The following is a 20,301-nucleotide window of genomic DNA, read 5'->3' on the forward strand; positions in this document are numbered from 1 at the left end:
TTGTTGAGATGAGTTCATAGCTGATAGGTAGCTAATCTCTCAAGTAAGAGATGTACTGGTTCATCTTTACATAAAGAGAGTGCTGTGTTTGGGGGTGGCTAGGTAGCTCAGTGAATAGAGCACTGGCCCTGGAGTCAGGAGGACCTGAGTTCAAATCCGGCTTCAGACACTTAACACTTACTAGCTATGTGACCTTTGGCAAGTCACTTAACCCCAATTGCCCTGCCCTCCCCTCTCCAAAAAGAGAAAGAGCACTGTGTAAACGTTAAAGGGTCAGGGGAAAAAGCACACTGGAGTCAGGAGACTTGGACTCAACTCCCACTTCTTATACTTATTATCTGTGTGACTTTAAACAAATCACTTCAACTACCTGGTCCTCAACTAGCTGGCCTCTGAGGTCCTTTGAGTTCTAATTCTGTGCTCTTATAAAGTGAGTTTCAGAGCCTTTGGGACATGGATCTGATCATTTCTCACTTGAATGAATGAATGACAATTCCTTCTATCTCCACCCAGCATTTTAATCTTGCCACTATCTCTATCCACCTTTTCCTGCTTCCCATCACACTATACATCACCTGCTTAATGAATGCAATCCAAAATCAGTCCTGATGCTCATAATGTCAGCAATGGATTGTCTAGAAACTCTTGGCCAGCATAAAGTAGTCTAACCAAAGCACAGGACGTTGTTATGGACAAAAATCATCTTCTCCATTTCAAGATCAAGAAAACAAATTTCTAGAACACACACACATACCACCAATGATAAAAGTAAGACGATAATTGATATACTGAATTGCTGATGGGACACGTGGTTCTAAGGCAGAGACATTAAAGATTTTTATGGTTGGAGGTCTATACTACATGGGCCATGTGAATTTAATTATATACGTATCATCAGCTTTCCCTACAATTATTCCTAGATCCAAGCCTGCTACCCTTGGTAGCAGAGGAGCTTGGTTCAAATACCAGCTCTGCTTCTTACCAACAATATGATGTGGGGCAAGTCAATTAACTACTATAGGCTTTCCTCATTTGTAAAATGAGACAATGACTTAAAGTTCTCTCCAATCACTTCTAACTCTAAAATCTCTTGTAGTACTTGGGACCCCTTCATCTCTGAACCCTAGAAGGCTACCACAGTCTCAATTTCTCTATAGGCTCACATCAATTCACACACATATATACTCTTGCACACATATACATAAATAATTCTGGTTTACTGTTACTGGGAAATTTCACCAAGAGAGTCTTAGACATCTCAGAGAAGGCTTGGCTCTTGAACATGGATATAAATTTGGAACAATTAAAGATAATATCATAAACTTTAAAATTATTTACATATATTTTTCATTTATATTAAAGGAAATTAAAGTAATTAAGTATATTGACTAACACTTGGAAGAATTTGTGGTAAATTCATTTTTTGAAATTATGAGCCAGACACTTAAGAAATATACATTGATATGAATGTTAATTACCTATAATTCATCGTAATTTATTTCAAGTATTTTCTTTGCCATCTTTGTTTCCTTGAATAAATATATTTCTGGTCATTCTGTCATCTGTTTAAAAAAATAAATGTCTGATTATTTTTAACTATTGTCTAGACAGTAAACAAATTTTGTGGGTTATAATTCTGGAGTAAATGTTTAAAAATATTGTTAAATGTTTTAAAATATATTGTTAAAATAAAATGTTAATTTTTATTTAAATACTAAAATAAAAATGTTGTTTAAATGTTTTAAAATATTGTATATTTTATTTGTATTAGTCAGCCATAGAACATAATTCAAAGCAAAGACTTTTAATAAAATAGCCTAGTTAGAAGAGTATAAATAAAATATTCCCCTCATAAATCTGGGGCGCCATCTCCCACAAATACATACATTGGTAGAAAGAGTAGACATGCATAGGGATCATATATGGAGGCATACATACAGGGAACACAGGTATACAGGGCATTTGTGGGAGGAAGGTAACTTAGGCTTCTGATGGTAAAAGGTTGTCAATGTCTTGTGATAAGCTCATTGCATTGTCCTCTGCATGAGGACTGCAATGAGCCTGCCCAGTTTGGGTGCCATGTCTGTCCAGCACCCCACAATACCGACTCTGTTTTTATAGAAGCTACCTACCAGCATCAATTGTAGTCTTCAGCAGAGGTTCTACCTCTTTCCCATAAGAGGAGGAGTAGGCCTTAACTTCATTCTGTTTCTCCCTGTTTTAAGGAATGAGAAAGAAGGTGTTCAGTGGAATTGAGTCAAAATGGGTGCCCTGAATGGGAATCTGTAAGGAGCAGATGCCTGGAAGTGAGCTAAATGATAGGGCCATGTTGTTCTTCAGTCGTTTCAGTTGTGTCCAACTCTTTGTGACCCCCATATGGGGTTTTCTTGGCAAAGATACTGGAGTGGTTTGCCATTTCCTCCTCTAGATCATTTTACAGAGGAAACTGAGGCAAACAGGGTTTTCCCAGGATCACACAGCTAGTAAGTGTCAGAACAGATCTGAACTCAGAAAGTTGAATCTTGCTGACTCTAGGTTCCCAGAACTCTATTCACTGCATCACCTAGCTGCTCTCTAAAAATATTGATAAAGCCATAAACTATGGCAAAAGATGTTTCCTTTTAGCCTTACTTTGACCAATATTCAACTTTCTTCCTTCTAACCACTTTCTTTTCACTCTCCATGAGCTGCAGTTTGAATCAAACAGAAGGATACACAGTCCTGATAAAAGATGTCCTGGAGGAAGCCACTCCTATAGTAGGAGCTGGCCACTTCTGGAAGTCTTGTAATCCAGTTCAATCTTCCTTCCTTTATCCCCTCTGCTCTCTTCCATAGAAAGGGAACTGATTGCCTGCCCACTCTCTAAGCTAATGAATGACAGCCTCAGTGGGGGCTACATCAGAGAGCCAGGCTGCCACAATGAAAACCTCATCCCTCCATCTCCTTCCCCTCATTTGCTGAGGTAGGAGAATATTCTAATATTGCATATACTATCAGCTTCAACTGATATGTAGCTTATCTAAGGGATGGGGGAAGAGGGGTTGCCCTGGTGAGACTTCAGCAAAATCTGGATATCTAGATAGGCTAAAAGAAAGAAACACTGAAATGTAAAAATGACTTTCAGGTGCAAAACATATGTTCCCCACCCTGGTGGGGATATGATGTTTGAGGAGCTCAATAGTTTATGAAGAGGCCAATGGGACCAGGAATTTGTCTCCTGGGCCTTCACACCTTTGTCTCTAAAATCACCAGAGAAGTAAGGGAAACAGAACCAACCTAATTGAGACTTATCACCCTAAGATAAAGTCTCTAACAGAAGGGAGTTTTGATCCAGGAAGGATTGTTGGAACCAGAGAGGTTAGATCTCTCCCATCTCCTGCTGGAAATAACAAAAAAGCTCAGAGTCAGTTTCTCAGGGCTTCAAAGGAAAGGATCATGGCCCTAGTTGAGAAAACACTGAGAGTAGACTCAGCTGAGCAGTGCAGGAAAGCATAAGTGACCTCAGCTGTTCATTCAAGGGCAAGCCTGAGAAGTCCAAGAAATGGACCACTCCAGCGGAGCCTCTGTTTCGAGGATGACCAATCTGCCTGACTGGAGAGGGAATAAGTATGGTAACTTAGCATGAGCAGCATCATTTTGTTTTGAGCCTTCATTTAGCTACTAAGTCATTGTCATGTAAGCTGTTTTTTCATAATAAGATAAGCGCTGGATTGGTAGAGTTTGGCAACGAAGTCTGATAAATCTGATAAATGACTGATAAACACTTGCTAATGTTGTCAGCTTTGAGAGATAGCTTCCTTTCATCATAAACTTAGGTAACTGATTGCCAAATCAGAACTTAGTTGTCATATGTAAATACCCTTAGCCAGAACAACAACAACAAAACCATTGGAGATCCCAGGCATCGATCTGTTTCTGCATTGCAAAAGGTGCAGAAATCTGTATTCCCAGCACTTGGAAATGTGGGCATCATATGTTTGCTCTAGAACAGTTGCTGATTGACAGGGACCTGCCAGAATGCTGTCATGGAAAGAGCTGAGTTAGGGGAAAGACAGGAGAAAAAAAAATGTGACTCAAAATCTTGTGGAAATGAATGTTGAGAACTAAAAATAAATTAATTAAGAAAAGAAAAGAAATGAGTTGAGTAGAGAGGGAACCTTCTCATAAGCACCAATTTGAGTTACACTTACCAGCACCTCTAGGAATCAGGTTGCTAATTTGTTCTTAGAGGGTTTGATGTTTGTATTATTAAATAATCAATAAAGTTTGATTTCATGAATTGATGTACCACCTGCTTTAATACATTTGTGATGATAAGTTGGTTTTACATGTGCACTGTGACTTAAACTTGCCCAACCTAGCAGCAACAGCTCAATAGCAGAAAGGCTTGTCCAGCACAGTCCAAAAGCAGCCAAGCCAAACAAGGAGATAAGAATAGTCACTGAGTGACCTCCTTGACTCAGCCCAGTAGCAGGACCTGTCACTGAGTGACCTCCTTGACCCAACACAGTAGCAGGACCTGTCTTGGCTTAGCTAGCTGAGACATCATATGCTATGAGGAGCAAGTATAGCAGAGCCACATATCTAGCAAAGAGGTCATGCCCTTTGAGAAGTCAGCCAAGCTATTCAATAACATGACCTTTCATCGATGGTCCACACCAAAGTGAACTGCTTAAGAAGCCTTTAGGGAAATAAAGGATGTTGAGACCCTACAGTTCTGGATTTGTGATTTGCCATTGGTGTTCCCTAAATATGTGCCTCATTGCCATTGTATTTTTTTCTCTCCTTTATTTTATTTTTTTAACTTCATTTATTTTTAGTTTTTAACATTTTCTTCCATAAGTTTTAAATTTTCTCTCCCTCCCTCTCCTCCCTAAGATGATTGCCATTGTATTTTAGATTTGTGTCCATTCTTCCCCTATGGATTCTATGTGTATTTGTGAGAGAGTGTGCCCTGGTACTGGGGAAAATGCTTTGTAGCTACTGCTCTTGTTACGTCATTTGACTGAGTCTTTGAATAAAAAAACTGAGTCTAGCACCTGATTATTATGAGAAAGTAAACCAGTAGGGATTTATGAGCTAGTGTTATGAGGATAGCTACCCTTAGAATTATCCCAAGAATTAAAAAGCAGTAATCACCTCTCTGGGGACTAAACCTGTCAAGGCCAGTATGAGCTGAGTGAGCCCAAAGAGAAAGCCCAGAGGGAATGTTAAAATTTGGGATCCTGCTTGTTTTTCCTCTTTGTTAAAAAATTTTCATTCCAAGGAATTATTTTCTAGATAGAGGAGAGATGTATTTGGAAATTAAGATAATGTAAAAACAAAAGTATCAAGAAACATACTTAAAATCAACACAACCACGCCTCAGAAAGAAAGCCCCATTACTTCTGTCCTTTCACAAATAGCAGCATGTCCTCCCCTAAGACAAAGAACAATGTGTATGTTGAACTCAGCTTTTAAATGTGTAACATCTGTCCCATTCACAATCGCAGAGGCACGGATGGAAAGCCAATGAACACAAGTGGCATGTCTCCTGGGACACTTCATTAATAGCTATAGACACACCTCAAAAGAATACAATTCTAAGGCTCCATTATTTGACCCTCCAGGCAAAGGCCAAACGCCCAGTGTAACCAACTGCCCCACACAGGACACCAGCCACCAGAACTGCTCCTGGTCTTGCTCCCCCTCACAAAAAGTCTCACCTCTTCTTGTCTACTGTCTTCTATCAAAAGAAAACAAAGTTTTGGTGGCCCATTATCAGGTCTAATTAAATGAATAGTGCATAACTTCAAATGGGACATTTTTAAGTCCCCCAGACCTCCAGCTCATTCCCATTTGGCAGTATTCCTCCTAATGAGCAGGTCTATCCTAACAAGAGGGGTTTCCCAGCCACAGGAATGAATGGTGAGGAATTAGTTATGTTCCCCTTCTGAAAAGTAATAAAAAGCATGTGTTTGGGCCAACTACCTCTGCAAACACAGAATACCTGTATTCAGCTTGAGCCTCAAATCACACAGCAATACATCCATGAGCAATGTGTGCTAGAGAATTCCCCATAATAGATGAAGCATTACTTGTTTTAATCAGTGCAGGGAGGGCAACAAAAGGAAACTTCATTAGTTGTGATCTTAACCAGATTCCAGAGACAGGAAAAAGAAAATCCATGCAGTATAAAATGTCGGGGTTGCTGGAAGAACAACAAACAAAAGAAAAAATGGATGGTAAAGCTGGATAGGTTCTAGTAACCTAAACGTGGCAGTGGAAGCACTCAACACATGTGCCTGTCCCACCAATTCCTTGTCATGCCCATAGCCTGATCAAGAACTCACTGATTTTCATTTCTAATACAAATCCCTTTTCTCTATATACATGTAGAGCTGCCAACAAACCCTGCTCAGCCTTGGAGACTGAACGTATCTTTGGGCCTAAGCAGCCAATCAGTAGAGAAATTATGGTAATAATTTTAGAAATAAAAAGAAAAAAGGAAAATGTTCAATTGTGTCTACTCCTCTTTCAAGAATAATAAACGTCCCTGTCTTCTCAGGAGAACATTGAGAACAACTGAGTGGAGTATTCAGGGAGAGAGAGTCTAGAAGTCTGGCCAGACAAGACATGTACCACATTGGAAAGGAATGTGCAGGGGAGAAGCCTTCATCTCTCCCTCTGGGAGATCAGCAAAATCAGCTTAAGGTATCTGCTATGTTTTCCAAAGGGCTAACTTAATATCTCCCAGCAGGCTTTGGCTAGACAAGGTACCCAGAGAATATCCTGGAACTTAACTGTCTAAATTAACCAAGAAAAAAATAATAAACAGAAAAGGCCAGGACTTGAAGAAAAAAAAGAGATTCCCTTTTCTTGGTCATACTTAGCAAGGGAAATTTTGTTATTCCTTACCTTTGACATTCATCAAAAGAGAAGATTGTAGGGTCATGAGATTAAAGAATTTAACATTAGAAGGGACATCAATATATACTAGTCCAACCCCTTTATTTTACAAATAAGGAAACTGAAATTCAAGAAATCAACAAAGAAAAGTAAATATTTGATCATATGATATGAGATCCTATAAAATTCATTTTAATGAAAGCCTTGATTTTCTTCAATGTAGAGATTATGAGGGCCTTCATCATAAGTTATTGGATCCAAGCTTTCTCCAAGGAAATCCTAACCAAACTAACTTCATCTATTTTGATTGATGGGAAATTACAGATAAGCTCATGGTCTGGAGAAACAAGAAAATCTTATAGATGCCAAGCAGAAAGAGAACAGGAAAATCAATGCCCTTTCTCCCTCTTTGGGCTCTCAAATAGAAAGCAGAAATAGGAAATCAATCAAAGGCAAATTCTTAGGATTCCACCTTATCCCCTTGGATCCCTCGGATTGGAGGGTGGAGCCATGAACTCCAAAAACATCCATTTAAGGAGAGAATTCAGCTTAGAATAAATAATTTCTCCCCTGGCTACCCTAGTTTGGGACTTCTCTTTTCTACCATGCCCCAGGTCAGATATCTTCCCCGGTGCTCCTCTCCCCTTCCCACCAAGCTCTCCCATTACTTTTTAGCTCCTTTTGTGTATTGTCTTCAGCCATCAGATTGTAAGCTCCTTGAGGGCAGGTACTGTCTTTTTTTTTTGAAGGGGGGAAGGCAAGGCAATTGGGGTTAAGTGACTTGCCCCAGGTCACAGGGCTAGTAAGTGTTAAATGTCTGAGACTGGATTTGAACTCAGGTCCTCCTGAATCCAGGGCGGTGCTCTATTCACCACACTACCTAGCCTCCCTACTATCTTTTTTTAAAATTATTTTTATTTCTATCCCCAGTGCTTAGCACTGTGCCTAGACCATAGTAGGCACTTAAGAAACATTTGTTGACTAAGTGACTGTTTCGCTCTCCTCTGATCGCAAAGGAAAATTAGGCCTTTTTCTGAGACCTCAGAAGCTACATGGGGTGTGGATTCTGAACATGAGATCTGAAGTAACCATGTCATTGAACTTGGCTTGCAGGCCCAGCCTGTAATCCCATCTATGTGGCTAAACAGCCATTTCCCTCCCTCCACATGGCATCCAACAATATGAATGTGATTATAACAGACACATGCATTCAAACCCTCAAAAATTAAAACTTCAAAAGCATCTTGGGGCCAACTGGCTTCAGAGTTCTGAAGGCCTCTGTCCGTGAATGCCCCACTAATAAATTCTGTAGGCATCCCCTGCTGGGAATTCTATAGGTGGAGTGGTTGAAAGGAATTTCAAAAGATTTGATCTGATTCTGAGAATAAACACCTAATAAGCTCTTGGTTGGAAATTTATTTTAAAAAAATAAAACACATCAGTGTCTTGGAACTGCCAAGTCAACCTGAAAATACCAAATGTTCAGCTGAGATGGCCTTGAGTTTGCTATTAACAGATGATCCCAAACTCCTTAGAAAGTGTGTCTAGGCCTATTTTGTGCATCTCTGAGCATTCTCACATTAGAGATTGGCTCAGTAAAAATCCTGTTAACATATTCAGTCAGCAATCATTCAGCAATGAGCTGGATACTCTGGGTACAAAGACAAAAATGGAACATTCTCTGAACTTGGGGAACTTATGTCTTGTTAGAGGAAACAATATGTTTACATATAAATGTGTACAAAATGCAGACACAGTAAATCTAATGTCATTTCAGGGTAGGTACAGCTAGGAATGGAGCAGGAAAGATAGCTCTCAAAGGGGGCTTTGAAGGAAGTTAAGGGTTCAATGAGTATCTCTCCCCATAAGTAAACTGTTACTCTGGAATTTCCCATTCCTATAAAGAGTACCATCATTCTCCATCTTGTCCAGGCAAGATTTGAAATAAACTTTAATTCTCCTCTCTCCCTCATCATTCACATCCCACAAATAACTAATCTCTTCCTTTGTAATGTTTTTGCACATAACATCACATAAGAGCAGGTATGTTGTGCTGTGGATAGAGTCCCCAGCCTGGAATCAGGAAAACACTTCTTCCTGAGTTCAAATCTGGCTTCAGACACTTCCTAGTTATGGGACCTTGAGCGATTCACTTAACCCTATTTGCCCCAGTTTACTCATCTGTAAAATGAGCTTAAGAAGGAAACAGCAAACCACTCCAGTGTCTTTGCCAAAAAAAATAGGGTCACAAAGAGTCAGATACAATTGAAAAACAACTAAACAATGACAATAACATCTTTCATATATGTTCATTCCACTTTCATCTTGAATTCCTGACACCTAGCATCTGAACCATTAAAATAGTCTCCTAACTAACTGGCCTCTACACCTTCCACTCTCTAATCCATCCTTCACACCAAGAACTGGTGTGGTCTAAAAGAGAGAACACTAAATTTGAAGTCAGGGCACCTGAGGATGGATTCCAGCTCTGCTTCTTATTATCTGTATGACATTAGGCAAGTTACTTCACTTCTCTGATATAGTTTCCTCATCTGTAAAATTAGAAGGTCAGATCAGTTTATTTTTAAACCCCATTCAGTCCTAAATCTAACAATCTTATGTTACCAGACTAATCATCCTCTATTCCCCACCTCGAGCCCTGCTCAAAAACTTTTGATAATTCCTTCTTTTGCCGGCTCGTTGTTTAGTTGTTTAAGTCTTGTCCTATTCTTCCTGACCCCTAGTGGGGTTTCCCTAGCAAAGATACTGGAATTGTTGCCATTTCTTTCTCCTCCTCATCTGACAGAGGAAGAACTGATGCAAATAGGATTAAGTGACTTGCCCAGGATCAGACAGCTAGTGGTATCTGAGGCCAGATTTGAACCTGGGAAGATGAGTCTTCCTAACTATAGGTCCAGCACTCTAACTACTCCTTGGTTCCTAACTAATTTTCCAATCTTACTATACAACTCTCCAGTCATAGTGAAATTATTTTGCCCCTTGTTCGACCAACAAGCCTATTTCCTATCTTTATACCCTTGTTCAAATTCCTTCACAGAATCACAGAATTTCAAGGACCTCTGAAACAGTTTAGTCCAACCATATCTGAAAAAAAGCCCTCATTGTAACAAATCTAAAAAATTTAGTCCTTGCAAGAAAACCTCTAGTAATAGGAAATCCACTATGTCTCAGGATAACCCACTAAACTTTTGGACAGCTCTAAGTCTTAAGAAGTTTTTTTTTCCTTATATCAAGTCTAGATTTTCCTCTTTTCAATTGCCATCCATTGTTGGGTCTCTGGGATCAGTCAGAACAAGTTTAATTCATGTGAAATCCTTTAAAAGTCAGTATTTCTGTGACTTTGAATGACTTCTCCACTCCTAACCTCCAAATTGAGTCCTATCTTTCCTTAGAAGGGCTGGCTTGAGTCCTAGAGCTCCATATACCCTTTTTTGAACCCATAGTGGTCCCTCTTTCCTCTATTTTCTTATACTGCTTAACACTGATCCCAGTCTTATGGCACTTAGCAGATATTACCTTATGTGGGTATTAATTGCTAATTCTGTATACTTTGTGACTTCTCAGCTAAGTTATTAGTTCCCTGAGTAATTAAACCTTTAGCTTTGCAGCTCCAGCACCTAGGACAGCACTCATCCCACAGGTGGTCTATAAACTTTGCTGGTGGTAGTTGATTTGATGGGGAAATCAAAACCATTACTACTTTTACTCCCAAGCTCATCCTACATTCCTCAGTCTCCATGCACTTGTACAGCCCAATCTTAGAATACATTAGACTTAGAATGCATTTCCTCTTCACCTGTGCTCACCAGAATCCATTACTTCCTTCAAACTTAAACTCAAGTACGATCTCCTTAATGAAGTTTTCCTTTATCTCCCTTAAGCAGACCTCTCTCATCTTAAACTTTCTTAAATAACTTTACAGTAGAACTTTAGTTTACAAATTTAATTCATTATGAGATTCTGTTTGTCATGTTATTTGTTTTCATTGCAAAGTGAATTTTCCCATAGGAAAAGTAAAGTCAGATGATAGGTACCACATCTCCAAAAATATTCATATAAAAATAATTATTTATAAATTTAAGTAAGTTTTTTGTTCCTAATGAACCTGAAATACAATAACGATGATTAGTACACAATATAAACTGAAAACAAAACAAATTAACCTGCACTTTACCTTTGAGAAGAGTCATGGCTGGCATGAGGGTGACAAGAGGGAGGAGGGGTTGGAAGTAGGGGGAGGTGGGGTAGGGAATTGAAGGGCTCATGGAGAGGGTCAAGATCTGAGGACCAGGGTCAGATGTTGTGAGTAGGACTGGGGTGGGGGAGAGAGGGTGGCCTGGAGCCTGGCAGGGGGCAGGGAGGGGGTTGGGAAGTGATTTTGCTTCTGCAGCTAAGGCCTCGGGCCTAGGACCCGACCACCCCCTCCCCTGGGGTCCCAAGCACCCCCGACCCCAGCCAGGCACTGCTGCCCACACTTCCCACCCTCGAGGCGGTAGGCACAGGCAGGGGCTGCCTAGGATCGCAAACCACTGAGTCTGAGCACCAAGTATGTGAAGCTGAAAGCGGGAGGCTTGCTCCACCACACCAGGCTACAGACCCTGCCCAAACAGGACTCCATACTCAGAGCTATGTTCAGGGGCCATGGAGGTGTTCACAGACTAAAGGTTGGGTGCTGATTGACAGGAGTGGTCATCATTTTGGGACAATCCTGAACTACCTTCAGGATGGGTCAGTGCCTCTTCCAAAGGGCCCTCGGGAGCTGGGTGGCCTGTTGGGTGAGGCCCAATGCCAATTGGTGCAGGGGCTAGCTGAGGATTGCCAGTTGGCTCTACAGCAAAAGAGTGAGAGCCTTTCCCCACTTTCCTCATTCTGCCTTATTCCCATAACAACATCTTCACTGGGAGAGCAGCAGCTTCTGGCTAGCACCTCTAAGCCAGGGGTGAAACAAAAATTATGTTCATACTGCAAATTTTGTTCATCCTGCAAGACAATTTTTTTTTAATTTTCCTCCTCTAGTGAAGCATATGTAAACCAGGTTACTCATAAACCAAGGTTCTACTGTACTTAGATTTCTACCTTTTTCTTTTAGATGCTATTAGAGAGGCTTTGATATCCCTATACTACACTCTCTCACTTATAACAAAGTCCTGACTTAGATAGCATGAAGGTAGTGCTCTAGAATTCTTTAATCAATGAAAAAGCACTTATTAAGTGTCATTATGTGCAAAGCATTGTTTTAAACTCTGGTAATACAACATCACAAAAGTAAGACAGCATCTGATCTTAAGGAGGTGACATTTCAACTGAGAGAGGTAGCACATCTATGGAGTTTCAGCAGCAAGTCAATGAAAAGCTGATGGGAATGTTGCCTTCATTATTTCGGTGCCTGTTTTCAGAAGACTTCACTCCTATATCTAGAAGGGATACTTCCCACCCAGAGAGGAAAAAATGTCCCCAAAGAAATAGAAATGAACTTTTAAAGGGTAGTTTCCAAAGGATAACTCAATTATCCTTCATGAGAGCAGAGATCTGAGTAATTTCCGGCCATTTTTGGACCTCAGGCAACACTTGGACTGAACCTCCCACTTCCCATCATTCCCTGCATCACAGAAGAGTCAAGATGGATAGCCTCCTTAACTGTACAGTGTCTTAGGTACTTTAAATTTCAAAGGTTTCTTTCCAATGTACCTACTGGTCATGTTTTCTTAGGGGCTTGGACTGTAATCATCCTGGAAGCAAGTTTACTGCAAGGAGTTATTTATGTAACCAAGAGAGAACAAATTTCAATATTTATAGCTCGACAGAGAAGGTTCTTTTCTAATGGATTCAGGGACCACTTAGCAGGAATAAACAAGGTTGGATGTTCTACAATATTCTTAAACACAACCTTTGGACTGTGCTAATCAAAAAATCTCCAGGGATATGAGCATGTTGAGGGCTGGAGAAGGTTAGTGTACTAGCCACTAAGAATCTGAATATCTTTTGGTGACCAATGCCCAAATCCTACTGATACACAGAGCCCTCTGCCAGTTATACATGTTTGAAATCCCTCTCTCTTGTGATACCTGAAAGACATCATCCCATAAGATCAAAAGAAACCCTGGATGGGAGCTGGGGGTAGGAGAGGAAAAAGGAATATGCTGATAAGAAGTATCACCCTGTGCAGTCAGTATTAGTCACTTATAGGACTGACTCATCCTTTACTACCACTGAGGTGAGAAAGCACATCTGTGTAAGAACATTAAGTACCAAAAATAGTGCATAAACTTCAGCCACATATGTAAGAGGGTAGATGAGGACAAGAAAAAAATTAGCTAAACCTTGAGAAACAATGGAGCTAAAATACTTTCTTTTTCAATTATTGAAGATAATTTTTGTAATTTAGATTTTTTGGTGGTTGTTTCAGGGTTTTGGTTTAGGGTTTGTTTTTTTGTTTGTTTTTTTCCTTGGTTTTTTGTTTTTGTTTTTGTTTTTTCAAAAAAACAGAAATCAAAGAGATGCCCACTGACTAGGGAACAGCTAAACTGTGCTAACTACTTTACAAACATTATTTCATTTAATCCTCACAACAACCCTTTGAGGTCAAGGTCACACAGCTAGTAAGTGTGAGAGTCTGTATTTGAACTCAGGTCTTCCTGGCTCTAGGTCCAGAGCTCTATCTACTGCACCAAGGGTATATACATACATACATGTGTGTATGTATGTATATAAGTTTTGGAAAGAACTCTGAAATCTCCAAGCAAATTATAAATACAAAACAATTACTCCAAAGATTGGACAGAAAAAAGCTCAAAGGCCTGAGGAATTGCTTATCATTTTCCAGGAGTAGTTAATTAAATGTGTACACAAGTGTACACCCTCATTGTCTAACAATCTCATATTTCAAAGGCATCACAAAGTTCTTTACCATGGATGATCATGAGTTAAATGGCCACTTCTTGTTGAAACTAGACTGTGGACTTAAAGAGTAGTTTAACTTAGCCTTATGAAGAACCTCCCTGCCCATTTCTCCACCCCCTACAGTCCCCACTTGTTTACACTACAAAAAGAACCACATACTTTGGTATCAGTTTGCATGATCATGATCTATCCACCCAGAATTTATGGCAGGGGATGAAGCAGTAGAATCATCAAAGTCACGAGGCACTACATTTGTGGCCTAAAATCATTCCAGAAACCAGCTCCTGAGAGGGAAACAGAAATGCCTGAACAGCAGGAAACAGACTTTCCCAATAGTTGCCTATTCAGACCATGTTAAAGGGTTGATAAAGGTTTTGTACATTACATTTCCCTGCCCCAGTAGAAAACTGTCATGATTCATATAGAGTACGTAATGGACTTTCGATGGCACACACAAGAGGCTAACTCTGTATTCTCCTGGCTTCACCAAAGGATTCTCAGCCCATGTGTGCACACGTGTACATTCACATCTGCCATTCAAAGAATTAATTGCTGCTTCAAAAGCACAAGAAATAGTGGAACTCTTGGCTGGAGATTTAGCTATTTTGCAAATAAACAGAGGCAAGGCAAACCTAATTGTAGATGGAGTAGGGTGCTATGATTTTAGAATCCAAAAGAACCTCTTCCTTCTTGGAAAAATACTTAGTACAATGGAAAGGGTGTTGTTTTGTGGTCAGAGGACTTGGGTTCAAATCTTGTTTTTTCTGTGACCATCAACAAGTCGCTCAACTCCCCCAGGTCCCACTTTCCTTATCTTTAAATGAAGGAGGAGTACAAATGGCCAGCCAGCCTTTGATATTTCTTCCAGCTCCAGATCTAAGATCCCATGAACTGGGGGAGCTAAATTCATTACTCTAAGGTGTAAGACCTTTCCTCACAACTTCATGAGGGGGTAATTTCTATGTTACTGTCTCTATTTTGAAAATAAGGAAACTGAGACTCAAAGAGATTAAATAAGTGACTGGCCCAGGTTACCCAGTTAATAAATATTACCTTGAACCCATGTCTTCTGACTTTAAATCTAATGCTCTTTCCCTCAATCACATTGCCTTTCATGGTAGAAGGACTTTGTGCTGTAGGGCTCTTTTCCAACATTGCAATAAATGCATTACAAAGGATAATGAGTTCTGTTTTGAATATTTTGGATTTTAGATGCCTCAGTATATCCAAAATGAACTTATATCTTTCTCTCTAAAACTTCTATCCCTCCAAACTCCCTTATTACTAACCATCATTCTAGGCCCCCAGGCTTTTAACCTCAGTGTCATCCCCAACTTTCCATTCTCACACCCCACGTATGTAATCTTTTGCTAAATCTTATTTTTGTGTTTTTGTATGCAACTCCTTCTCTTCACTCACACAGTCACTGCCCTAGTCCAGGCCCTCAACACCAACCCCCTGGATAAATGCAATTGCCTTCTAAATAGTCTTGCTTCCTCAAATCTCTCCAATCCATCTTCTGCTTAGTTGCCATGGTGATTTTTCTAAAGTATAGGTCTCACCATGTCATCCCTTGTTCAATATGCTCCAAAGATTTCCTGCTACCTCCAGAATCCAACATAAACTTTTCTATTTGATATCTAGGCAGCTAGATGGCACAGCAGATAGAGTGCCAGGCCTGGAATCAAGAAAACTCATCTTCCTGAGCTCAAATCTGGCCTCAGACACTCACTAGCTGTATGTTTGACCCTAAGCAAGTCACTTAATCCTGTTTGCCTCAGTTTCCTCATCTGCAAAATGGAGTAGGAAATGGCAAGCTACTCTAGTCTCTTTGCCAAGAAAACCCCAAATGGCGTCATGAAGAGTTAGACACAACTGAAAAGAACTGATTGATCTAAAGTTCTTTATAACTTGATCCCTTCTTACATTTCCAGTCTACTTACATTTCATTACCCTCCACAGACACCTTCATTACCCACCACAGACACATACCTTCCATGCCTCAAACACAACACTCCATCCCCTGTCACCGTGTCTCTACACCAGCCCTCATGTGGGCCTGGAATGCTCTGCCTCCCCACATCTGCCTATTAGTTTCCCTGACTTCCTGCAAGACTCCACCCAAAGCCGACCTTCTGCAGAAGACCCTTCTCCACTTGCTATTTCCTTCCCCTTTAAGATGGCCTCTCATCTTCTCTGTACATGGGCCTAGTTATTTCCATGTCATCTCTCCTATCAGATTGCAAGCTCCTTGACAGCAAGGACTGGTTTTTACCTTTCTTTGTTTCCCCAGCACTTAGCACAGTGTCTGGCACATGTTAGGTCTTTAAAAATGCTTGTTAACTGACTACTGCAAACAAATGAGTCCTTGATGTAGGCTAAAAAGAAAAAAATGACACAGAAGCAGAGATTGAGACAGCATATCTCCCTTAGTTATGCTGACTTGAATTTAAGACAATATCTATAAGGAGGTACAATCGCATTGATCTCAAACTACCTTTGCCAGGGTTGGACTTAAATAACTAATGACAATTCAGAGCTAGAAGGACATTTGGAGATCCAGTGGGCAACGTCTTTCTCTGGTGCCCTGGCCTGCCTTTTCTGTTCTATCTTTCTTGTTTTCTGTGGTTTTTTCTATCCCAGCAGATCAATATTCTCAGTCACCAGCCAGTGCACCAAAGGAAAGGAATCTAATAAAGGTGTTAGAGCTTTACTAGGGATATACCATAGTGGGTTATATGCATTATAAAAGGGGATTCATGAAGAAGATAAGACTATTGACTTAACACAAAGGAATGAGTGAATCACTGAATGTATGACTTTAAGCTAGTGGAGGGAAATATTTTTAGTTATAATTCATTCCACACCAATCCTACCACAGAACTACTTGTAAGCCCTAAAGGATTTACATTGAAGATCATTTGATGTCGTAATGAAAAGAGAGCCAACTAGGGTTACTCATGTCCTGTATTTATCTAAAATATTCAGAAGAAGAGCACAGGACAGAGAAGAAGAAGAACTGGCTTCTAACATGAACTAGAAGATCAATGGAATAGGTTAGGCACACGAGATTCAGAAGTCAATGACTATAGTAATCTATTGTTTGATAAACCCCCAGACCCTGGTTTTTGGAATAAGAACTCACTATATGACAAAAACTGCTGGGAAAACTGGAATATAGTATGGCAGAAACTGGGCATAGACCATTATCTAACACCATATACTAAAATCAAGTCCAAATGGGTGCATGATCTAGGTATAAAAGTTGATACTGTAAGCAGTCTCCTAAAACAAGGAATAGTTTACCTGTCAGACTTGTGGAGAGGGAAAGACTTTATGACTAAACAAGAAGTAGAGAATGTTATAAAATGTAAAATGGATAATTTTGACTACATGAAATTGAAAAGCTTCTGTACAAACAAAGCCAATGTAACCAAGATTAAGAGGGAGTTGGGAAATTGGGAAAAAATCTTATAACCTATGTCTCTGACAAAGGACTCATTTCTAAAATATACAGAGAATTGAGTCAAATCTATAAGAATACAAGTCATTCCCCAATTGATAAATGGTCAAAGGATATGAACAGGCAGTTTTCAGAGAAAGAAATTAAAGATATCTATAAGCACATGATGAAATGCTCTAATTCACTATTGATTAGAGAAATGCAAATCAAAACAATTCTGAGGTACCACATCTCACCAGTCAGATTGGCTAGGATGACAAAACAGGAAAATGACAAATGCTGGAGAGGATGTGGGCAAATTGGAACACTAATGCATTGCTGGTGGAGTTGTGAACTAATCCAGCCTTTCTGGAGAGCAATCTGGAATTATGCCCAAAGGGCTATAAATACTTTCAACCCTTTGATACAGCAATACCACTCCTAGGGTTATATCCCAAAGATATCATAGAAATGAGAGAAAGACCCATATGTACAAAAATGTTTATAGCAGCTCTTTTTGTGGTAGCAAAGAATTGGAAGTTAAGGGGGTGCCCATCAATTGGGGAATGGCTGAACAAGTTGTGGTATATGCATGTTATGGAATACTATTGTGCTATAAGAAACGAGGAACAGAAATTTACCTGGAGAGGCTTGTACAAACTGATGCTGAGTGAGAAGAGTAGAACCAGGAGAAATTTGTACACAATTACAGACACAACGTATGTGTGATGACCAACTTTGATAGACTGGACTCTTCTCAGCAATGCAGTGATATAAGTCAATCCCAAAAGACTCATGATGGAGAGAAATATGTGCATCCAGAGAAAGAACTAGAAAGAACTGAGTTTATATCCAGGTGGAAGCAAAATACCTGATCTTTTTCCTTCTCTTATTTGGTTTTATGTCCTCTTTACCATTTTTCATTCCAGCTGGTACAATCCATCCTTATAACCTGACTAATGTATAATGTGAAAGTATTTACAGATCTTATACTTGACTGTATGCCGCCTTGGGGGGGAAGGAAAGGGAGGGGGACAAAGTGTGAAACTCAAGGAATTGTGGAATTGAATACTGTAAACTAAAAAAAAAATTAAAAAATGAACAACTAGAAGAAAATAGCTGTTGCATCATCTAGTTGTGAACTCTCAGCAACCCTGGGGACCCTACTATTCATGGGGTTTTCTTGGCAAAGATACTGGAGCTGTTTTCCATTTCCTTCTCCAATAGATTAAGGCAAAGAGAGGTTAAGTGACTTGCGCAGGGTTACACAGCTAGTCAATGTTTGAACTCAGGTCTTCCTAACTACAGATGTAATGCTCTATCCACTAAACTACTGCCTGGAAGAAAACCACTTAATTGAAAGAAGAAACACCTAGGCTCCAGTCATCATTCTGTCACCAACTAGAATTGTGATTTTGAGCCAATCTCTTCACTTCTCAAAGGCTCCAGTTCCTCATCTGTAAAATGGCTAGCTAGTTGGACATACTGCTTCTCCATTATTAGGAAAGAAGGAAGGAGGAAGGGAGGGAGGAAGGAAGGAAAGGAGGGAGGGAGGAAGGGATGAAGGAAGGAAGGAAGGAAGGAAGGAAGGAAGGAAGGAAGGAAGGAAGGAAGGAAGGAAGGAAGGAAGGAAGGAAAGGAGAAAGGAAGGAAAGGAGAAAAGGAGGGAGGGAAAGAGGAGGGAGGGAGGAAGGGAAGGAGGAAGGAAGGAAAGAAGGAAGGAAGGAAGGAAGGAAGGAAGGAAGGAAGGAAGGAAGGAAGGAAGGAAGGAAGGAAGGAAGGAAAGGAAAGGAAAGGAAAGAAACAAGCATTTAATGCCTACTCTGCGCCAGGCAGCATGCCAAGCTTTTATAAGTATTATTATCTCACTGATTAGTCAAGTGGATGAAATGCACTCTAAGATCCCTTCTGGCTGTGCATTGACCAATGAAACAGGATGGCACAGCCAGTCATATCAGGGGAACATGACAAAAAAGGATGATTTTTTTATTGCCAAAGTTAAATAGTACTTTGACTGGAGAGAATTCTGATTGCCACATTCTAGTCTATGCATTTTCCAATGGGAGATTTATTTTCATGCAAGTTTTAGTGAAAACTCACTCCATGGATCCATAAGAGAGAAAGAAAATTCTTTTTTTTATTTTTAAAATTTTTTTTTATATATCTGTTTCTTTCCCTCCATCCTATTCCCGCCCCTGTTAATGTTCATACTTTTCCCCCTTCTTCCTTCCCCCTTTTAATAGTTTCCCTTTTGACCACCACCTCCCTCAGTATTCCCTTATCTTCCCCCCTCCCTTTACCTCCCCTTTCCCCTTACTTCTTCCCTCCCTACTAACCACCCCCCCTTTCGTAGCCCTTTCCCCTTCCTACTGCCTGTACGATATTTTTATACTTAATGAAATATGTTATTTCCTTTTCACACCAAGAGTGACAGGAACAAATCTCATGTGAAGCTCCTCTCCCTCCCCCTCTTTCCCTCTGAAATGATACTTTTTGCGTTTCTTCTCCATAGAGTCCTATGCTTAACTGGTTGTTATTCCCTCCTTGCACCAGAACCAATGAGGGAAAAGCTCATATGATTCCCATCTTTTCCTCTGCTATACAGTTTTATGCGTCTTTGTGTGGCATAATTTACCCTTTTCCACTCATTCATTCCCTTTCTTCCATTGAAGTCCCTTTTTAGCCCTTAATAAGATTTTTTTTAATCGTCCTTTTGTGTATTTTATACTCATACCCTCTACTTGTCTTTAACCAGTTTGCTTTTATCAAATAGCAGGGTGTGTGTGTGTGTGTTTTCCTTGTTTACCTCTCTACCTCGCTGTTGCATCTCATAATTGGAGGTTGAATTTTCCATTAAGTTCTGGCTTTTTTATCAAGAAGGTCTGTTATATCTCTGTTATATCCATTAAACTCTGTTATATTGTTGAATGACCATCTCTTTTCCTGGAAGAATATGCTCAGTCTTGCTGGGTATGTGACTGTTGGTTGTAACCCGAGCTCTTTTGCCTTCCAGAAAATTGTATTCCACTGCCTCCGATCTTTCAGTGTAG

General features: G+C 40.0%; 1 long non-coding RNA gene across 1 annotated transcript in view; it reads right to left on the bottom strand.

The window, feature by feature from the left end:
• Nucleotides 1-1,952: 1,952 nt before the first annotated feature.
• The window catches only part of LOC138167306 (uncharacterized), a 57,940-nt gene continuing 39,591 nt past the window's right edge, over nucleotides 1,953-20,301 (bottom strand). The window contains exon 3 of the long non-coding RNA XR_011169860.1: nucleotides 1,953-2,215. This is a non-coding gene — a long non-coding RNA (uncharacterized lncRNA). The remainder of the gene's footprint in view (nucleotides 2,216-20,301) is intronic.

The sequence above is a fragment of the Petaurus breviceps genome, unplaced genomic scaffold, assembly GCF_028583685.1.
Source record: "Petaurus breviceps papuanus isolate PSGF00001 unplaced genomic scaffold, PetGlider_PUasm1.0 229, whole genome shotgun sequence".
Taxonomy (NCBI): Eukaryota; Metazoa; Chordata; class Mammalia; order Diprotodontia; family Petauridae; genus Petaurus; species Petaurus breviceps.